Source organism: Apodemus sylvaticus, chromosome X (assembly GCF_947179515.1).
Source record: "Apodemus sylvaticus chromosome X, mApoSyl1.1, whole genome shotgun sequence".
Taxonomy (NCBI): Eukaryota; Metazoa; Chordata; class Mammalia; order Rodentia; family Muridae; genus Apodemus; species Apodemus sylvaticus.
The window spans coordinates 128,789,388-128,798,082 of record NC_067495.1 but is presented as its reverse complement, the minus strand read 5'-3'; the positions used below and the strand labels follow the sequence as shown (position 1 = coordinate 128,798,082).

General features: G+C 38.1%; 1 protein-coding gene across 2 annotated transcripts in view; it reads left to right on the top strand.

Moving 5' to 3' along the window:
* Positions 1-8,173: 8,173 nt before the first annotated feature.
* Positions 8,174-8,695, top strand: part of Enox2 (ecto-NOX disulfide-thiol exchanger 2) — a 320,995-nt gene continuing 320,473 nt past the window's right edge. For both annotated transcript variants that reach the window (XM_052171208.1, XM_052171207.1), the window contains exon 1: positions 8,174-8,313. The gene's annotated coding sequence lies outside the window, so the exon portion shown is untranslated. The remainder of the gene's footprint in view (positions 8,314-8,695) is intronic.

Genomic DNA, 8,695 nt, shown 5'->3' with positions numbered 1-8,695 from the left:
CACCATGCACTCAGAGTATGCACCCAGCACAGCTTGGTGATGAGAGTGGGAAGCAATGGTCCAGTTGCCTCGATCCTTGTGAGCTACATCAGTAGTGCTCTATACTGTCCATGACTGCTAATACAATTTCAGTGGTGCACCTTGTACACCTCTTGCCTCCTGCCTCTGATTATCAACATGTTATGTCAGTGTTTCTTAACCTGTGAGTCACCACCCCTTTGGGGGTGTGACTACTCTTTCACAAGAGCAGCCTAAGACAGCCAGAAAACAGGCATTTACATTGTGATTCATAACAGTAACAAAATTACAGTTATGAGGTAGCAAGGAAAATAATTGTATAGTGGGGGGGGTCACCACAACATAAGGAACTGTTGTAAATGGTTGCAGCAATAGGAAAGTTGAGGACCACTGACTAAGCAATGTGCTTTCTTTGGAATGTTTAATTACCAGCCTTTCCACACTGTCAAATCCTCACTACACTGATGAAAGGAAGATTATGACGCCAGCCCTTCTGTTCATTTTCTCTATCTGTCTGCGGTTCAAATCACTGTGGTGAATGGCACAAGGCTGCTTACCACTGAAATCTTCCCTGCTTCTCTCTGCATCAAGTCCCAATGTCTATCAAAGATCATCCCTGGTGATAAAGGAAGAAAAGGCTTCAACAGAGAGTTTGTTCTATTTGAGTTTTAATCTTTGCTTTGCTACTTATAAACTGTGTGACGTTACAAATACTTCTTCTCTAAACATGTTTCCCCAGGTGGATAAAGGAGATAATAATAATACAGACTATGTTTTCAGAGTTGTGAAAATAAAATAAGACACAATAAAGTCAAAGTAAGATGTAAATCTCACATATATAATACAGATGAAATAATGTCATACAAAGCCGTGGAGTCTGAATAACACTGGATTTTCAATCTGGTTCTATATCAACCCCTTTAAGCTTCTTAACCAGATTAGTGGGTTTTCTTATTTGTACAGTGGAGATAATACCACTCACATAAATGTCAAGAAGCCACAGTGGGAGAATAAGAGTGAAAAGATGAGCCAGGAGACTGGGTTATGCACATGTAACCATGGCACTTGGGAGTCAACACAAGAGGATTAAGACTTCAAGGCTAGTCTGGTTGATTCATGAAATCTCATCTCACAAAAGAACAATCAAACGAGAAAGAAAATAAGCATGCATGCTGTAGTGGATATTCTATGTCAACGTGATACAAGCAAAAGCCAACCAAAGGCCAGAACCTCAATTTGAGAAAACTGCCTTCAGAAGATCAGGCTGCAGACAAACCTGTAAGGCATTGTCTTAATTAGTGATTAATAGGAGGGGGGGGGTCCATTCATCGTGGGTGGTGCCACAACTGGTCTGCATTTTGTATGTAGACTTCTAACTCTGGATTTGGAGATTTAACTTAATTTTGGACCAATCTCTTGACCTGGAAATATCTTGACCTGGCCAAAGATAGAGACCTTGACTCTAGCCATAAACTGATCTCTTTCTATTCACACTCCAAATTCTTAATCCTTAATCATACAAGCACACACACTCATGCACAAGCACACACACTCATGCAAAAGCACGTACACAATACAAGTATGCACGCACACACACACACACACACACACACACACACAAAATGAGGGCTCAGCATGATACTGTGAGCTATAACCCTCAGCACAGACTGGCTTTCTAACTCAGTTACAACCTGAGATCTGATCTTGAAAACTAAACCAGCTACAATTTCGACAGACTTAGCACTAACCAGAACATAACTCCACCACTGGCAAGAGAATGACTACTAAACTTGGACTCATACAGAGATGCAAACATGTACAGAAACCTAACTCCAAACTTGGCCTAAGACTGCTGTGATTATGGCCAAGAGGTGCAACCTGTTCTTCTATAAAACCTGAGGTTTAATCTGACTACAGATGCCTTAAACTGATAGACAGAAGCTTGAATATGGCCACAGATTGAGAGTTAACTTTATTTAAAGACTACATTAAAATTTAGCTATGAATGGGCTAATAAATCTGACCATGGAATAATCTACCTAGGATAGACTGAGGCCTTTCACTACCCACCAAAATTCCTAAACATTAAAGCCTCAAACTGGTCTTAGATTAGATCTCAAATTTTAACCACAGAATGAATCTATAATTCTTATCATAGACTGAGTGTATAAGCTTAATACCCAACCTAATTTTTGAAACTGAAAGTAAATCTACCCCCCTCTTTTGGACATGCTCACTCAGCCAAATATCTAATGCACAATCTTATATCTTTAAGATAGAGTGAACCATATTTCTGGTTAAATTGTAGTTCCAGAATGAATCTGAACTCCAACAAACAACAGATTCCAACTTGACTCTAGACATAGGAAAAATTCCTTGTAGCTGAATCTAAACTGCTTGCCAAAACTAGGATGGGGTTGAACCAAAACTTTAAATGAAAATTAAGGACAAATCTGAGAAAGATAGAATAAACACATCTCATATTCTTAGCCTGAAATCTACCAACAGATTAAAATCTATATCCAAGCACAGACTAAATTCAACACAGTGAAGACCCAAATGCTATCACTGGCCACATCCAGAGCACTGACCTGAGATGAAGCCTTTTAACCACAGCCTCTGTTAGAGACCTAAAACCCAACCTCCAATCATTGGTTAGAGAATTATTCCCAACACTACTCGGCTAAATCAAACCTGCTTCACAGTATTAAAGTGGTCAAGACTGACTACTGATATTCATTATATAGTTTTAAGTCAATAAATAAAGTTCACCTTATATAAGACCACAGGCTTAGTTCAGGCACTAGCTAAAGATTGAACAATCCATCTGGGTACAAACTTATCCCTAAATTAGGGATAGAAACATTCTAGACAGCCATCAGCACAGACTGAAGTGTAGTACTGATATCCACATTCCTGCTACACTCACGAGAGTCTAAGTTTCTAACATTCTGAGTTCTAATCAAGTCAGTAGGCTAATCCCCAAAGCCTGCTGATAGTGAAGCTTCTAAACTTGAATTCAAGCTGGATCCTGTGGGTTTAAATTCTTATTCCAGCCTTATCCATAGACAGACATGTTCTTAAAAAATGTTCTGACTCCTTTAGCTCTTAAAACCTTCTTCATAGCAAACTTTACCCTAATTATTGCTAACACCTAAATTTTAGTGAAAGTTTAAACAGATAGCACAACCTCTTGCACTCAGTATACAGAAACTCAAGAAAAGGTCAAAGTTGAACCTCTACCTTCATATTCAATTCTACAGGACTGTGATGGTAAGAACTGACAACATGACAGAATGGATTTCTAGGCATGCTTTGAGGAATTATCTTGATTATGTTAGTTGAAGTGGGAAGACCTGTTCACCATGGGTGGCGCTATTCCCTGGCTAGGATTTTGCGGTTTATGTAAGGGTTCTCCACTGAGAACTGAGCAGCATACACTTATCTCTGCTTCTTGTTGTTAATATATGACCAGTTTCTTTGAGCTGTGATGATTTTACCTGTCATAATGGACTATACCTTGAATGGTGAGCCAAAACAAATCTTTTCTCCTTTGAGTTGCTTTTGTCAGAATATTTCATCATAGCAACAGAAAAAGAAACCAACTTAAGAGACAAAATTGATAATATCACATATCATAGTTACAGAGTCATGCTTTGTCCACTGAATGAAAACCAATACTAGCCACTGGAAGACGATTCCTAATGGAGGTAAAATCTTAACACTGACTAAATTCAGAAATCACAAATTGAACCCAGCCAAATATTCACCCCCAATCCTATTCATAGTCACAGTTGAAATCCTGGCGACAAATACATATTGTCCATAGATAAAATGTTAGATGTGGTTTTAAAAATCCAGTGCATTCCTTTGGCTTTGGTGTAATTTTCCATCTATCATGTAAAGGTGTGATTTCCCCAAAGTGACAGTGTAGGGAGTTGAGGCATTACGAGGGTTCATCTCTTCTGTGTTTCCTGGTTTGGAATGTAAATTCCCATTTCATTAAGAGTTCCAACCATTTGTATGCAGTGTATTTGCCAGAAAGAGTTAATCAACAGTACTGTTTGAGTTTAGAATTAAGGTCCCAAAACTATGAACTAAATAAACCATGACTATGTTGTCTTACATATTTTATTGTAATGACACAAAGCTACTAATACAGGTACAGCACAGATCACATCCTAACATGACACCAAACTGGATATGAGACACTGGATGAGCCTGGTCATTGACTATAGACTGAGATCTAATTATTTGACTAAGCATAATCTCTTATCATAGACATTGATTGAAACTTAACTATGAATGAATCACTGAGCATGCACTGTATTCATATCCCTGCATAACTTTTCTATAGGCAGCAAAACCACTATGAATATGAACTCCAAAACAAGAGATAACTCTGGCTTTTATTAAGTCTCAATTCTAGAAAGAAAAGTGATTACAATATTGTCTAAAAGCTAAAGTGAACCTTGGGTGCTCATATTTGATGTGGCCTGTACAAAGCTGATCTACAGACTGAGCCCTGGTGACAACAATGAGGTATAATTCAGACCATCTTGGATTACTCTCCACCTCAGTATGGATTTTTACACTGATCAAAGCATCATCTTGGTCCATTGGCTAAAACTATAACTTTGGAGCATAATGTTGGTATCAGGTTCAATAGTAATATTTATTTGATGGCCCACTACCATGAGTCCACAATGGCCTGTAAATATAGCTACAGACCCCCAACAACTTCTCCTGAGACAAGAGTTAAATCAAACATTCATATTATAAACCTGGATCTAACTGTGCCTTGTTGAGGTCTATACTGGTTCTGTAGAGAGTTTGAAAGTTTTCCTATTAACTGCTCTTTGAATCCATCCAACATTATTTACCAGCATTATTTACCAATATTTCAGAAAAGGGCAACCACTTTATAAATTTGCCTAACTAACTGTATGGCAGTGTGTCAAAAAGTATACTAACAATGAATCAAAGTGTATAGGCTTTCTACATATGTATACCCACACATTTTAATAAGCCATGAAGGAAATTTATACACATACTCAGGACAAGTTGCATATACATATATCCATAATACACATATACACATAAAAATATGAATGTATATGTATACACATACTACACACACAAACACACACACACACACACGTATACATACATACACATATACACACATATACCCACTGGTCTTGTTCATTTACAAACCACTAATTAATATATTGTTTTGTTTGTATCCCTTTTTTCCCTCTCTCTTGTCTTACTGCTTAAGCTAAGATTTCAAGCACTATATGAATATGGAGGGAGAAGTGGAAATCCTTGTCTGTTACATATTTTTTGTGGAAATGATTTGAGTTTTTTCTCTGTTTAACATGATATTGACTGTGGTAGGTACACCAAGAATTTTCTTATGAAGGGATGTTGGATTTTATAAGAAGCATTTTCTGTATCTAGTGAGAAAACCTGTGGTGAAAACCTTCAGTCTACAGAGGTCATGGGTTACATTTACTGATTTACACATGTAGAAACATCTCTGGATCACTGGGATGAGGCCAGCTGGATGGTAGTGGATGAACTTTTTGATCTGCTCTTATATTTTACAAATTAACATTCAGCTAAAAGGAAAAATCTAAAACAAGTGGATAAACTTCTAGATACTTGAGCTAAGATGAAGTAAGTAATCTAAAGAGACCAATGAGACATAACCAGTAAATCACTGAACATATACTTGATTCGTATTCCCGTATAACTTTGATGGACAGCTATCTATGTATTTTATTGAGTACTTTCATCTATGTTCATTAGGAAGAGTGGTCTGGATTTATTTATCCATTTTTAGTATGAGGGTAATACTGATTTCTATAAAAATAATTTGGAGACGCTTTTTCTTTTCCTATTTTATGGAGTGACAGAAAGATTATTGATATTAGATCTTCTTTAATGGACAGGTAGTGTTCTGTGCTGAATCTATCTGGTCTTGGGAATTTTTTAGCTGGGAGATTTATTATTCCTGCTTATATCTCATTGGTTGCTATGTGTCTATATTACTTCACCTTAGCTTAAGTTTGATAAATCATATGCATCTGGAAGTTTATCCACTTCTTTTAGATTTTTCTTTTGAGTGGAACATGAATTTGTAAATGTTCTCATGAATCTCTGAATTTCCTCGTTGTCTGTTGTAATGTCTCCAGGTTCATCTCTAATTTTATTACTTTGTATCCCTTTTCTCTCTTGATTAATTTACAATCCCTTAAGTTTCTTTCTTTCTTTGTTTGTTTGTTTTGAAACACAGTCTCACTATGTATTGTTGGCGGGCTTGGAACTCATTAAACCAGTCAAACCTTGAATTCCTAGAGGCTTCCTTGCCTCTATTTCCTTAGTACCGAGAAAGCTGTGCACCACCAGGCCTGGCTCCTACTGTTCTTTTGCTTTTAATGTAGGCACTTAGTGCGATAAAACTTCCACTTAGCCCAGCCTTCATGGTGTGCTATTTATTTTGATGTGTTGTGTTTTCATTTTCTATCAAGTCTAAGAATTAAAAGTTTTTCTCCTTGACTTTTTTTGACCAAATTATCATCCAATAGTGTGTTTGTTTTTTTTTTCTAAGTTTGTGTTTTTCTTATAGTTTCTATTGCTGTTAATATCTACCATTATTTCACTGTGGTTCAGTAAAATGCAAGATATGATTTCAAATTTTCTTTTCTTTGTTCAGCCTTGATTTGTGTCCTAATATGTTAATTTTGGAGAAATTTCCATGGGCTGATCAGAAGAATATGTACTTTTTAGTGTCTGGGTGTAATTTCTGCAGGTGTCTGTTCCATCGATTTGATTTTTCATGTTGTGTAAACTCTAGAATTTCTCTGTTTAGTTTTCGTTCAGATGACCTGCCTATTGGTGGGAGTGGGCTATTAAGGTCACCTACTTTATATGTTTTGACATTTGTATGTGTTTTTAGATCTAATGTGTCTTTATGAAGCTGGGTCTATTGCTGTGTATCCACCCATTTATTTACTGGTCTCTTGTCACATATTTACTTAAAAGATGTTTTCTTAAAGATATATAAGATATTTACTATTCTAGTTGCATTGTGCATCTGTTATGAATGATGGCATTATATCAGTATGTGGCACAGCCATCAATGTCCACTGCAAGAATACAGCTTCACTGCCTATTTGTTTAATAGATTTCTTTTGGGATCTCCACATCACATTTCTATAATTAATCATGACAATTTCTAAGGGAAAATATAATTCCCAATTAGAAGTACCTAGGTTTTGTTTTGTTTTGGTTTGGTTTGGTTTGGTTTTTTTGGATTTGTTTTTTTCAAGACAGGGTTTCTCTGTGTAGCCCTGGCTGTCCTCGAACTCACTCTGTAGACCAGTCTGGCTTCGAACTCAGAAATCCGCCTGCCTCTACCTCGCAAGTGCTGGGATTACAGGCGTGTGCCACCACCGCCCAGCAAGTACTTAGTTTTCTAATGACTCCAATAAAGGGCAAACTTTTACAAGGCATATTTTTAATTAAAATTTTAATCTTAACAAAACAGAAATATATATGTTTGTAGCACGTGTGTTTAATTTATATCTGAAGAGGCTTAGGCAGTAGGATTCTTAACTCAATGTCAGTTTGAGGCTAGATAGCAGAATTCTGCCTAAAAAAAAAAAATCAACCATACTCAGACTTCAAATGAAAATGTCAAATTATAATACAGTGTAAAAGTGCTTTCTCAAAACATACATATTTTCTGATATTCAAAAGAATTTAGAACATTAATCTGCCTCTACAAGCTCTTTATACCTAAGCTTGAGGGGCTTTGCACACTAAACTACAATACCCATAATACTCTCCTGTATTTCAACTCTGGGTTTTCGGAAGCTTGGTGTGAGAGGAATTGTGGGTATCTAGAAGAAAGCAGTTTGACTTCATCTCCCAGAATCCTCTAGCATCCCTTGTGTGTCTCTACTGAAGCAAATATTGGATAGTTCCGAGGAAGAACAGTTTCCAGTGACTTCAAACTACATTTCCCATGAGGAAACAGGCTTTGGCTTCTCGGTTCCCTGATACCGTAGCCAATGGGAGAGGCCTCAATAGTCACCCTGTAGGTTAAGAGTCTAGCTATTGGACCCCATTGCCTGGCCTAGGCCATCTAGTAGAAAGTGCACAGTTGGGAAGACAGTTGTGGGGCACACACCACCCTGAGGGAACTCCGGGTCCAGGAACTTCCGAGTCGGCCCGATTTTCAGCGGCTGTTTAAGGAGTAGCGCTTCGGTAGCCGGGGAGCTAGAGGTCAGCGAAGCAGAAAGCCCGAGTGGCAGTGGCATGGGACTGTGGGACCGAGGGGGTCTAGGGAGGAGGGTGCTTCCGGGGCCGCCGTCTTTGGCGCCAAACTCCGCCCAGCCCTCTTCTTCATAGGTGGGGGTGTCTCGATTGGGAGTTAGGGAGTGGGCACCAGTTGCCTGAGCATCCAAAACACAAGCACGTTTCCCTTTCCCCCCAACTTTTTTGTTTTATTTCCTTCCTCCACCCGCCCCTCTCTCCACCACCCAGCATGTGCTCCTTCTTAGGATGAGAGTTCCAAAGTGGCTTCTGGATTCTTCATGCTCTGATTTCCTCCCTCTCTCCCTTAATTTATTGTGGAGCACCTACCACTGCAAGTACACACACAAAC